Here is a 14338-nt window from a genome sequence, read left to right as displayed (position 1 = left end):
CACCCAATCAGTGAATTAAAAAAGAGGTGTTGCGTCGAAAATTCCTATTCCAAAGAGTAAAATCAGTAACTGGAAAGCTCTACAAACATGTTATAAAAGTTTAGTCGGCCAAAAGTTAGAATATGCGTCACCAATTTGGAACCCTTCCCAAAAAAACTAGTAAAACATATTGAACAGATTCAAAGAAATGCTGCACGATGCTGTGATGAACAACGCGTATAATCCTAAAATCTGACCAGTGTTAGTTAAATGGTTTCAGAAATTAAAATGGTCAAGCCTTCAACAACGCAGAGCTTGTGAGGATATCAATCTTATGTATAAAGCTGTTAACTTTAATTGCTGTACTAGTGAACTACCACCCTACCAGTGTTACTCTTCGAGCTACCAGAAGGAGTCACAGCAATAAATTTATTCCTTATCAGTCAAGGATTAACTTTTATCAAAACTCCTACTTTCCGAGAACTGTAATAACTAGGAACATGATCCCGGAATCCTGTGTCACTTCTGCGAGTTTGGATGCGTTCACATCCTCCATTCAACTCGTCCCACTTGTGTCATCCAGTATATATAAAGGATGTCGGCATAAACAGTATAAATAAAATAAAATACATGTTGGTCATCGGACTATTATTATGGAGTAGCACTCTAACATCAGTTCGAAGGGACGGTCCAAGCTGCGGACGTGTACATAGTTTTAAAACAAGAGATGTTTGTTGACAGCGCGCTCGACTATTCGAAGAATTGATGGAATTATGGGGTCAAAATATTACTAGAGATTTTCAAAGAAAAGTAGATAAGACAAACAATGTACCTCTATTTGTGGATTTGGATAAGTCTTGCACTATACGGCTATGTGTGATGGTAAGCAAGTGTTAAGTTTCAAATCGATATATCAAACAGTTTAGACAAAATATGGAATGGTATACGAAACTTAACTAATTTCTAATGCCAAAAAGGGCCATAACTGAGTTAAAGTCTTTGTTCTAGTTATGTAGTCTTGCCTACATATGTAGACTATTATGGTAAACAAGTGGCCAAAGTTTCAAAAAGGTAGGCAAAATATGGACTTGTATGAAAAACGATTTCCAGAAAGGGCTTTAATTCAGCCAAAATAGTTGACAGAGTTATGTATTCTTTGTCCACAGATGGAGATAATGACGATGAACAAAGTTTGAAGTTTCAAAGCCACAGGTCAAATAGTTTTGACAAAACGTGGACATGTACGAAAACTGAAGTAATTTCCAAGTTCACAGAGAAGATGGAAATCATGATGATAAACTGGTGTTCAAAAGTTTCAAAGCCACATGTCTAATAGTTTTGGGATAAATTCAGCACCGGAAATTTACCATTTTATCATTTCGGAAGTCCTGGAAGGCTTCGCAGGGGTAAAAAATATTGCAGATGACATGATAGTTTACGCACCATACAAAACTACGCATGATCGACACTAAAAGATTGCGTGAACGTGGGCTCACCATGAGCTATGAGAAATGCAAGTTTTGTATGGATAAGTTAGTATTTCACGGACATGTGTTATCAAAACACGGAATAGGACCAGATCAATCAAAAGTAGAAGCTATTTTGAATGCAAGAAAACCTAAAAACGTTCAAGATGTTTAGAAGTCTTCTTGGATTTGCTGGAATCACAGATTCATACCCGACTTAGCTTCCGTTGTCGAACCTTTACGTAGTTTGACAAAAGTACGGTTTCAATGGACAAATGAGCAAACGGAATCTTTTGAAAAGCTGAAAAGAAGATTAGCTAGTGCAAGAACATTGGGGTACTTTGGTAACAAAGCGAAAACAACTGTTATAGCATATGCTGGGTTCATAGCATTTGGAGTTGTGCTAATACATACAGGAACAAAACTGTCAGCAAAGATCATTCAACACACTCACCAAGATTGAACAAAAGTATTTCTGAGTTGAGTTTGGTATTGTGAAAGGTTTCGTATTTGGCTAATAGGTTTTGAGTTCGATCTTGTTACAGAGCATCATGCATTGGAGGTTATATACGATTCAAAATCTAAACCGTTGTCAAGGATAGAACGTTGGGGTCAGAGACTAAAGGCAGTACTGAAATACTGTTGAAAAACGACGTTAAACCCAAAACAAACAAACAAACAAATCAACTTTATTGTGAAATATAAGCCGGGAAAATACAACATTGCTGATCCTTTGAGTAGATTAACGAAGCAAAACGTAGCTAAGTCGGAAATATTGGACATTGCTGAGGAATATGTAAAATTCATAGTTCTGAATGACGTACCAGAAGCATTAACTGCACGAGAAATTGAACAAGCCTCGTCATGTGATCCTGATTACGCAACTACGAAGGAAGATTCGTAAAAATGGTGATTTGAAGGATTTTTCTGACTACAAGCATGTTAGAAAATAACTAACTGTTTTGGGAAATATGGTGTTACTTGGAACTCGTATCGTTACTCCGAAATCACTACGACGTAGAACAATCATATTAGCATACCAAGGTCATCAAAGAATCGTGAAATCAAAGCAGAGAGTGCGCACTGCGCAACACTGTATACTGGCTTGGTATGGACAGTCAGGTCGAACAAGAGGTTAAAAAGTGTTAGAATTGTCAATTAGTAGGTCAGGCGGAGAAGACAGGACCGGTGTCGAGATTAAAACTGCCAGAGGGACCATGGCAACACTTATCGATAGATCTTACGGGACCATTTCCAAATAGTGGTGATTACGTGTTTGTTGTTGTTGATTATTTCAGTAGATGGTTCGAGGTTGATATTATGAAAAGCATAAGTAGTACTGGGGTCGGGTTGGGGGCAGCTCTGCGCATGCTCGAATGACGTCACAGAAAGCCCACGGCGGCCATCTTTAAGGGTCTTTGTAAATTAACAACCAAGTTCCTATAAATCAAATTCTAAAAAGAAACTGAACAATCAGAAAATACTTAGATCTCTAAAAGGGTCAGATAGTAACCACCATACCCAGAAGAGTTTTAACTCTCAAACAAGCAACATGTCTAGTTACAGATGCAAACTCAGTCTCGACAACGATCATTTCGTGCAAGTCAACGAATGGAAAGGCGAGCCCAGAGTCGTTATCAGAGAGTGGCGGGGCGACAAACCAACAAAGAAGGGTGTCAGTTTAACTTTGATGCGACAGAAAAATTGGGTACAACAGTTGAATACGTGGACAAAGCCTTACAAGACAAACAGTCTTACTGGAGTCACCTCGGATGCAATTTTTACTGTAATGTCACCGGAGACAGCGGCGTAAGGAAGTATTGGAAGCCAGAGAATGAAGTAGTACCAACCGAAAAGGGCATATGTTAAAACCTTTAGAATATTCACGATTAAAGGAGTTGGTGTCAGACAACAGAAGAACGTTTAGAATTCAGTGGTGCCCTGATTTCTACGATGCGATCACATGAACCAGTCAGGAGCGCTACAGTGTCCAGAATGCAACCCTACTGATTACGAAAACTGGTAAAACCCAAGTGACAATAGTTCTGAAATTAGCAACCAATCAGAAATCAACACGAAGTATATAAATAAACTTGTTATAGGACAGTTGCCATTAGCAAGATGATCGCCATGGACTACGCATCTTTCAACCAAAATATGGAATATTAGGAAAACTGACTTAAGACGTTTGAAACTTATCCTAAACAGATGCTAATCCAGATAAATATGAGCTGGCAAGTGCGGGGCTGTTTTACAGCGGAAAAGTGGACGTAAGTTAAGCGCTTGGGAAAGAACTGACTGCGTACTGAGAGAATATTATAAATGGTCTCCAGACTGCAAATATATCAAAATAGTGGGCGCCCCTCAACAGAAACAAACCAGGTGTGGGTATAGTACCACACTAGGCGGTTTTGGAACGACAACGAGACCATTTGGCGGGTTTGGAGCATTTAGTTCAAGACGGGAGCAAATTTGTTCCCAAATAACAAAAACTTTAGAAGTAAATCGACAGATCAAAGGAATTTAATATGTTGTCATTTGTATATCTCGCTGCAACTTTGTTAGAAGACAGGATTAGACAGTGTCAGTTTAGGCGAGAATACCATGAAGCTACGGAACATTTACTCGACAAACTGAAAACATTATTTAGAGGAAGAACGTTCTAGAATGACACCTTCTTTGTACTCCGATGTATTATAACGTTATTGTTAGAATACGTGTTTGTTATTATGTCAATAAAGATGTCAAACTGGAAACAGTATTTGTCTTCTTTGTATTTTGACCCAAATTACTCACGTGTAAAATACAACATTTCACCCTTATTCAATGGACCACTATAGCAGCGTTTGGAATCAGATGAAAGGATTTAACACAAAAAATATGCGGTCACACTTGCGTAAAATGCGTCAAAGTAAGCTTACTGGATATCTAAAATGGAAGTGAGTGAATTTTCATGCTACAGCGTAATAAACAGAGTCAAAGCAACGATCTGATTGGTCAATATATAATAAATAGCAGTGTTCTGATTGGTTAGATTCACTCGTGGATCAGACGCGTATAAGTCAATGAGTCTTGACTATGGAAGAGTCATTACGAACCACTGCATACACCGCCGCCGGCACAGCCGTCCGCCCCCGCCCTCCGCCGCCGATGTCTTTTTGTCAAAAGCGTAAGAATATCTTACAAAACTTGCAAAGAGAGACATTGTGTACCTGTTAAAAATGAAACAGTGTCCTGTTTGTCAACAGTTGTTCTCTAGAACAACGACGTCATGCTGAGATACCAACGTAATAAGCATAGGAGAGAGGAGGACACTGTCGATTATTCGTCATCATTACAAATATCTGACACTACAAGAGAGATGACGTTCGTTTCAAAATCCCTTTTCTATGGTCGTTTCTGGACCTAGTGGTAGCGGAAAAACGGAATGGACGAGAAAACTTATCTTATCAAATCACGTTAGACCTCAGCCTCAACATATCGTATGGTGTTATGGGTAATGGCAACCTTTGTACGATGAACTTCAGCGTGAAATTCCCGGGGTCAAATTTGTACACGGTATTCCGGACTACTTAAACGATTCCGAATGTATAAATGTCAATCAAAGGAACCTGCTGGTCTTTGACGACTTGATGACTGAAGTTAAATGCGATCAAAGAATCGCTGACCTCTTTACGAAGGGCAGTCATCACAGGAACATATCTGTCGTAGGTGTATCTCACCCAAAATTTGTTTCCTCAAGGTAAAGCCTGTAGAGATAACGCTTTGAATACGCAGTATCTGGTGCTATTTAATAATCCTATTGACAGACAGCAAGTAGCCACATTGGCAAGGAGAATTTACCCTTCGTCAAGTAACATCTTTATGAAACTGTTTGAATAAGCCACATCACGACCGCACGGTTACTTGGTGATAGACTTAAAATCGAGCACACCTGAACAACACCGTTTACGCGATAACATTTTTGAAGTAGATGATCCGAGAAAGAGAAAACTAATAGATGACGAATTTAAACCAAAACACTATTTCAGTGGCGAAGGAAACTATAGTGATGACGATGATAATGATGATGATGATGATGATATTTCTATACAGAAACGACCTTTGTTTAAGGGACCTCCCGTTAAACGTAGAAAAGTTGAGCTTAAAGAAGAGCGATCACGCCATCAGACATGGGATAAGCGTTTTCAAGATCCTCTCAGACAATCTATTAAAGAACAATTTAAAGCTAAAGTAAACGAGTATACAGAACAAGGGCTCTCTTTTGAAGAGGCTTACCGTCGCACTGCTAATGACGAATTGCCTCAACTTAGAAAGAAACTGAGACAAAATTTTGCCCGATTTCTAATACACTTTTATGAGCTACAAGAAGATCCTACTCAGCGGCAGATTCTACAGTCGGCTAAGAAACTTTGGCGTCAACGCGGCATGTCTGTCAAAGAATTTATTCGACAAACCGTTGCACTGAGAAAAGACCTATTTGAAGCGATGTGGCCCGATCACGAAAGCAAAGAAGAATATAAAGAAGGCGAACGAGAATCGGATGAGAATGAATAAACCTTGTAAGAATTTAGGATCATACCGCTTTTCACAACGCTGAAGTGGGCTCCATAGAGGCGTACGATCATAAACAGGGAAAGTGGGTAGCGTATATCTCAGACCCGGATAAGTGAGGGACGGATACGTAAGACCAGATCATAAGGACCGTTGTATCGTGGGTAGTGGCGCTCATCTAAGAAAAATGGCCGAGTTAAAACAGGAACAAGAAAGGGAGGAACTTCCCGTAGTAAAACTAGTGACACCCGTAGCTCAAGCGGTCGATTTCGCTAGGTCGGAAATGAGACGGTCACAAAAGAATAGCGATCTGAAGCGACAAAGGAACAAAATGGACAGAACTATGAGCTACGATTTGGACAGCCCACTACGTTAGAAATATCGGAAAAGCATGACGCAAGATACTATAGACTGGAACAAATATAGATTTTAAAAATGAATAACTACGAACTCGAGGAAATGTTAAAAGAGTACCCTGTGACAATATGTGCTGCGGATCAACTTCAAATACGTAGGGGACAATACGTCATTTCAAATACAGACACGAGTCAGGGATCTGGAAAGCACTGGGTGGCCTTTTATTTTCCTAAGAGTGGACCAGACGATTTTTTGATTCACTAGGTAACAGGCCAGAACACTACAAAGTTCATTTTGACCAAGTTTTAAAAAGGCCTTATTGGAAGAGCTTCAGTCAGATACAGGATAGAGATTCAGCGGGTTGTATTGCGTATATTACATCATGAACCGATTCTCGGAACGAAAAATGAAGGACGTTTTAAACCCGTTCGATGTGCATTGTAAGAAGTCGAATGATGACTTTATTTTGTCTTATTTTAGTGGAAACGTGTAGTCAGTATTAGTAATGAAAGCTTGTGCAATAAAAAATGTAAAGAAAAATATGACTTTGTCATTTATTTAAACAAAAGTTCTTTTAAATACCTTACGGAAATCGCAACCCCGGGCAATCCCGCATCCCCCTTCATCTGCGTCGGTGAAAGTATTCACAATATTTTCCATACTGGTCTAAATTATTAAAACTACACTGTCAGTTATTCTTAAATAGCAACGGAGAGCAATGACTTTGAATCAAATGTAAGGTTATATACTGTAGAAAACCACGCCTTTCAAATGTCAAGTTTTTTTTAAGTTTAAGCATATTTTCTTGCTTAAGGAATACGGCAATACAATGCTATACAATACATGCAAATAAATCAGCAAACAAACAAAAGGAAGAATAAACACATGTAGTAATAACGTGGATATCAAAAGCTTCTTAGCAAACGGGTTGGGCCACAAGTTATACCAAATGTCAAGTTGAATATTAAACTGACATTTATAATTGTTTAAAAATAGGGCTTACTAATCTGACATCGGTGTAATGATCAATGCCGTATAAATGTCAGACGTTTATTACTTATTACTTCCAAGCTGTATTTGTCCGCCATAGAAAGAAATTTAGCAGTAAGACATTTTTGCCGAAGACGTTTTTGGCGCTGTATAGCGGTAAATACTTGCCAATGAATGGACCATTTTTAACAGTCGCCATGGTACCTTAGCGTTAGCGATGTTATGTTAAAATTGAATGTTCAGTGCCCTTTATGGTGTTTAAAACAGTGGTTAAGAAAGAAATCAATGTACGCAAAACTATTGTTTCACCTTTATTTAAAATTTGTACAATAACGTTAAAATAAGACGCTTGTAAAGTTATTTCATGAATAGGTGTTATAAAAGATAAAAATATTTCTCTGTAAGAACAAATATCAAAGATGTACCGTTGTAATAAATGCAAGTGTACGAGGTCTATTTATTTAATACATGCAATAAATGTCCTTATATTGCACACATATATGTATATCATACAATAATCGGTACACATGTTAATATATTGTAAAAGTAGCTAAAATTACGCTACAAATAAACATATAAACCGTAAAAAGATATCGGTACGGCCTAAGTTACTTGTTAAAAAAACGCTCCAGGGAATTATTACTTCCTGGTTTGAAAAATGATTTTTGTGGACAGATTGTTGAAAGTACTGTAAGGCTGTGTGGTTTTAAAAGTAAAGTTGGACTATTTTTAGTAAACAGGTAAGTCATTTCTTTACAGTTGCTATTTGTAATGAATTTAAAATATTTTTGTCTAAAAATGTTATTTCTTGGTTATGTAAAACACTGTCAAAAGAGCAGCGAAAGTTGAGTAAAAAGCCAAATTATGATCTCTTTCGAAGGGACCGGAGAGCATATATGTGAGAATTCGTGCAAAAGCACTAAAATCATTCGTTCTATACATTTACATTTCTCAGAATTTATTTTCATGACTACAGTTTTGCTTTCACATTTAAAATCTGTTTGAATTAAAATCGTTGACAGATATGATAAGCGTTTGAAATTCTGTGGATCTTTGATCTAATAAATTATTTACTATGCACCAAACATGAAGCAATGATTAAAAAAAAGTATTGATATTGCAAGGTTTTGGTATAAATTCTGTTTCATCAGCATATACATACTTTATTTTGTATAATTTTAAGGGGTAGTTTTAGCTCCTTTTTGAAAATTCTTTTCGGTACAGAACAAAGTCTGCCGTTTGGCAGATTTATATACAGTTTTATATTTTCTATTACAAGAATTCCTCTTCCTGTTGATATTAAAAATAAAAACATTAAGAAGGCATCTAGGAAGCACGTTCCTTTTGTTAAATTATAATGTACGGTATGCCATACTTAGTCACCACCTGTAAACAAAAATGTATATGGAAAATAAAACATACTGAATATTTGTGATAGTTGTAATGATGTTTCATCCAATTAAATGACATGTAATAAAATGCCGATTGGCTTGCGAGCGTATGCATGCATAAATTATAACTGCATCTGTGTTTTAATAGACCTTTTAATAAATTACATCATAATTATTATTATTGAAAAAAGTAAAAATTACCTCTTTTGTAATGGGTTGATTTATGCTTTGGCTTTCTAACATGCCACTTTCCTGTAAAATAAATACAATGTTGTAAATTACATTTGGAAACTTTTGACATTTTTACAGGGCTAGGCAACTTAAAAAATATTAATATTTACTTATTTTGATGTCTTCTTAAATGATCATTTGAAAAGTAAATACCTGTATGTGTTACTCATATTTTGTTTTTGTTTTTGTTTCGTCATTTGCATGAGTGTGAGGTCATTTACCTGTTAAAAAAAACATATGGTACATAAAAAAATGCTGATAATAATCATGTTCTGTTCATAGTATATAATATTTTGCTAGGTGGTAACATTTATCGTGCTTAATTATGTAGTGCATACTTAATATTCACAGAATATATCGAATTGAAACTATATTTCCATAATTGTTATGGGTTAAAAAGATATTCTCAAGTACATTACTTATTTTATTTAAGAGTATTTTTACCTCGTTTTCACCTTCATTGTTTTGTTTCACTTCGACCTCTTTTCTTTTACAATTGAGCTATTTCCCTGAAATAGTAATAAATAATGTATATTGGTACTTGATTAAGAAGTGAAAATATCACGGTTCATAAAATTTTGGTAAGACAATGTTTTAAGTAAACATTATTAAAGTAGCAATAGAACTTACCTAGGTTGGACATTTTTGACAGCACCGATCTGTGATTTTCTTTCGTGTGTTGATGTACTTTTATATAGTATTTGCGATGGAGCTGACATCGAATAGGTCACATTTAGATTGAAAGTTTTGGGCGATGATATATATCTATTTGATTTTACAGTGTATCTATCTATCTATCTATCTATCTATGGTTACTGCCTCACGCCTCTAGGGAGTATTATGGGCAGGGTGCACGCCGGGTATTAGTGAAGAATAGAAGTAAAACTGGAAGAAGTCTTCCAGACATAGTAAGAATATGAGACATAGCATGATTATTAAAATGTTAAAAACTGTAATAGAGTAAAAGAATTAAGGTTAAAAACAACTGCTATATTTAATACTGGAACAGGGCCACTGCCTGCTTGAAGGATTCAAGATCAAGCAGAGTCGAAATATGCGGGGGTAACCTGTTCCACAGGACTGTGAAATGAGGGAAGAAGGAGAATTTGAAGAAGTCCGAGTGGACATTAATTTGGCGGAGACTGAGGGGTTACATCTGTCTGGTTAACCTGGTAGGGACTTCTAAGTAAATTGGAAGCGGGATGGCTACAAGATGGTGATAAATCTTGTAGAACATGATCAGTTTGGAGTCTAGGCGTCTCTTCTCAAGTGTGCTCCAGCCTAAGGTCTTCTGTAGGTCCATTACACTAGTATATATCGTGAATAATCGCTTTTAACCCATCTGACTGTGCGTCGCCGGACCATCTTAAGCTTATGTATGTTAACCTGTGTGTGGGGGACCATACAGATGATGCGTATTCTAATTGTGGTCTGACCAGTGTTTTGTATGATACTGCTTTGACGTTTTCGTGTTTTCTATTGATGTTGCATTTAAGGAAACCTAGTGTTCTGTTTGCATTTGTTGTTTATCTGTTGATATGTGTGTTCCAGCTGAGGTCGTGGCTGATGTCGATACCAAGGTATTTTGCATCCTTAACTGGGGACAGTATTTGACCATGTAGCTTATAGGGAAACTGGATGGGCTTTCTGCTACGTGTGATATGAAGGACCTGGCACTTGCTGGGGTTAAAGTCCATGTCCCACATCCCCCCCACCCCCCAAGTTTCTAAGTTAAGGAGATCATTTTGTAATCTTTGGCAATCTGTGAGGGAGGAAACTGCGAGGTACACGGCTGTGTCATCTGCAAAAAGACCTGGGAGGTGACTGTATCAGGGAGATCGTTAATGTACAGTAGAAAGAGCAGGGGCCCCAGGACAGAGTCCTGAGTGACCCCTGATGTGACAGGGACTGATCAGACATATGACCGTTGACCACGACAGACTGGGATCTGCCTATTAGGAATGACCTGATGACACGATTTGTTTGGGGACACCATGTTCTTGGAGTTTGAATAATAATTTAAGATGGTTGACCTTATCGAAGGCTTTACTGGAGTCTAGTAGGATAAGGTCGGTTCGTTTACCTGAGGAAAGATTCCTTGATATTTCATCAAAAAGTTCTATTAGCTAGGTCTCACAGGACCCTTTTTTCCCCCCCGGAACCCGTGTTGCAGCTCGTATAGAATGTTGTGCTTTGAGAAGTGAGGGGATAGGCTAGAAGCAATAATTTAATACGTTCTAAGAGTTTACATAGAACACAATGTCATGTTAGAGATATGGGCCTATAGTTTGCGGGGTCACTAATATCACCATTTTTAAACTGTGGGGCAACATTTGCCTTCGTCCATTCCGATGGGAGTTGACCAGTATTTAAAGATATGTGGAAGATCAGTGATACTATGTCAAGTATCTCAATTTGGAGCTCGTTCAGAACAATGGCGTGCAACAAATCTTGGCCAGCAGCCTTTCCCGCCTTTAGGTTTTGGAGAAGTTTCAGGACACCTCTGGGGTCAATGAGGATATCAGCCATAAATGGGTATTTGTTTTTATCCAGGGGCATTCTTACATAGTTGGGTCAGTTAGAGTGCAGAAACTCCGGAAAAAACAGACTGAAACTGTTTATTCAGGATGTTTGCTTTACCAATGCATTCTGAGTTAATTTTACCAGTTGTCTGATCTTTTAGCGGAGCAATACCTTGCTTGTCCTGTCTGGCATTTTTTATGAGTGAATAAAGTTTCTTAGTGTTGAATTTAGAAGAGTGCGAATTGTCTAGCTGTATGTTGGATGTCAAGAATGTTCTCGATGTATGTTTCATAAGATGTTGGACGAGGTTTTTAATGGTTTTGAATTGCCTGCAATACTGATTTTGATCTCTGTGCAACTTGACCTTTTGATAGAGTTTGTCCCATTTTCTGATTAATCGTTTATATCTTGGGTGACCCATGGGAGTAGCTGCTTTGTGCCTTTTTTATTGGGACAGACTTAGATATGCCTTCTTATATCAGGAGTTTAAACCTGATCCAGAGGTCTTCAACTGAAATAGCCTCTGCATCTTTTAAGAGATTGACCTTAGAACTGTTTATAAATTGTTTGAAATCATCCAATTTAGCTTTCTTGAATAATGGAATGTTTCTGGGGGACTTGCTTGTTTATGTATGGTTTAAGTCGAGATGCCGGCTAGAACAATTACTGCGGTGACTAATGTTGGGTTTGTTGTAAGGAATAGGTTAGTTTATGTCTTTAGGTTTGTTTTATAAACTTGATCTCACCGATTGTGATATATCATCTTATTTCCGTCTTTGTGCTAGATATATTTTTAGGTTTATTTAATACAAAATAGACCTTTTAAATAATGTTCATATTTCTTTTAATCATGCCTTTCTTTTACAGCTTGTTTTATTTTTGTTCGTTATAAATTTATTAATACATAGTCGGTTCAAAAGCACCTGGAGTGAGTGCTTATACATGTTGTATTGTTACTTTTATTGCCAACTCAAAATAATCTTATCTTATAAATGGTGTTGCAAGCATTGTGTGACGTCACGCCCTATGTATAGAATAATGTTGCAAGTCACGTGCACTGCTGTACCGTATACTAGGATATAGCCTCAGCATTTTACGTCGCGCGTATTCAGGTAAAACTTTTCAGAACTCTTTTCATTTAAAAAAGTTTGTTTTATAATAAGTATTAACTGTACAGCTGTGTACAGATATTTTAACTTGTGTTAGCTAATAATAATTAAGAAGCATGTTACAATTGTAGATACAATAATATTTTATGTCTGTGCTATTTTTAGCGCTTTCATCAGCCACGGCCCGTGATCAGGTCAAACCGAAAGTTGAATTGCCTCGCACAGGCACGAGTTTCGGACCTGGGACCAAAAAAAAAAAATGGCATTATCCTGTTATTTGGTCCGCGGACCAGAAACTTTCCGGTCTTATTTTCTTGTATTAATGTAACTTTCTTGAAATTATATATCGGTGTTTGTTTCTCACTGTATTGGGGTCAAAAAGTAGTCCATTGATCAGGTCGGCGTGACGTCACATCCGGAGCAATCGATTATGCAAATTACCTTGGAGGTGAAAGCAGTCCCTCGCAATTCGTAGCGAATTAACTAGCGGTGTGGGTTGTGATGTTTTAATTCTCAAATAATACAAATCAAGAGTCATCTTTTTTATCATCTGCAGTCCTTACGCTATGGTACAATCTATATATTTTTCAAAAAAAGTAGGGTTTTTGTGATAATTGATTTTGTGGCATTTTAAAACGGTCTGGAAAGTGACAGATTATGTATTGTCTGCTCTTCGGCGCTACGGATCAGATATAATTAAAACAAGTTCCCAAGCTTATTCAACATTTTCTCAGTTTGCTATATATATATTAATCTAAACTAAATATCTGAGAACAAAACATTTTTTTTATTCAACTTCTTTGCTTGAAATCGTAGCAGTTGTTTCTTTCATCTCTTTCAAGTGTCTTGAATTTTTTTTCTTTTTAAGAAAGAACAAATCAAATAAATAGTAAATTAATTTTCTGATATTTTTATGTCTTTTTTAAATAAGCTGATTTTCTAAATGTTTTAATGCTCTGAAATAATTATATTGTTGCCATTTTCTGAAATGTACTTTGTGCGATATATTTTATTTAGTTAATGTAAAATGCTATAATGTCGAAGTACATTAAGTATGAAAGTCATTTAAATAAAGTTGAAAACTTATACTTTATTCTATATGTAATCTTATTGCAAACATTTTTTTTTTTTTTTTTAAGAAATGTCCTTCCAGCCAAAAAATAGTTTGGTGAATTAATTTTAAAGTTTCAAATGAACTAAATGTTCGGGCATGTGTATTGGTTAAAGTTTTTTTTTATGTAGTAGCTCTATTAATCCCTTTGTCAATGGACACGCAAATAACAATAATGTGCATCTTCCAAATATCATAGACCCTGAAGGCATACATCAAACGGATAAGACAGGAAATTACCATAAGGCCCCGAAGGGGTACATCAGAGGGATAAAACAAACAGGAAATCAATCTATTAAAAAGTGATAGTCATTAGGAACTGGTCAAAACTGATTTTCATCAATATACCACATACTGATTGGTTTCCATAGTGATTTATGACTGGAATGAATGTTTTAATTTTGTGGTATGTGGAAGCAGTCAATTGTGACAGTCTAACAATTAACAAAAAAAAATGGATATTGAAAACTACAAGAAATGACTAACATTATTCTAGACAAAGCGTGCAAATTATCGTTCTCAGTTTTAAATAATTGACAAAACAGAGATCAGTATTTTTTTTAGTATTTTCGTAATTGGAAGTCATCAATTTATTGATACGTCCTGGCTTTTCGTAAAAAAGAAACT

General features: G+C 36.6%; 1 protein-coding gene across 4 annotated transcripts in view; it reads left to right on the top strand.

The window, feature by feature from the left end:
- Window positions 1-12553: 12553 nt before the first annotated feature.
- The window catches only part of LOC123533219 (piwi-like protein 1), a 90278-nt gene continuing 88493 nt past the window's right edge, over window positions 12554-14338 (top strand). For all 4 annotated transcript variants that reach the window (XM_053519610.1, XM_053519612.1, XM_053519614.1 and 1 more), the window contains exon 1: window positions 12554-12603. The gene's annotated coding sequence lies outside the window, so the exon portion shown is untranslated. The remainder of the gene's footprint in view (window positions 12604-14338) is intronic.

Source organism: Mercenaria mercenaria, chromosome 12 (assembly GCF_021730395.1).
Source record: "Mercenaria mercenaria strain notata chromosome 12, MADL_Memer_1, whole genome shotgun sequence".
Classification (NCBI taxonomy): domain Eukaryota; kingdom Metazoa; phylum Mollusca; class Bivalvia; order Venerida; family Veneridae; genus Mercenaria; species Mercenaria mercenaria.
This window is presented reverse-complemented; position numbering and strand designations above follow the sequence as displayed.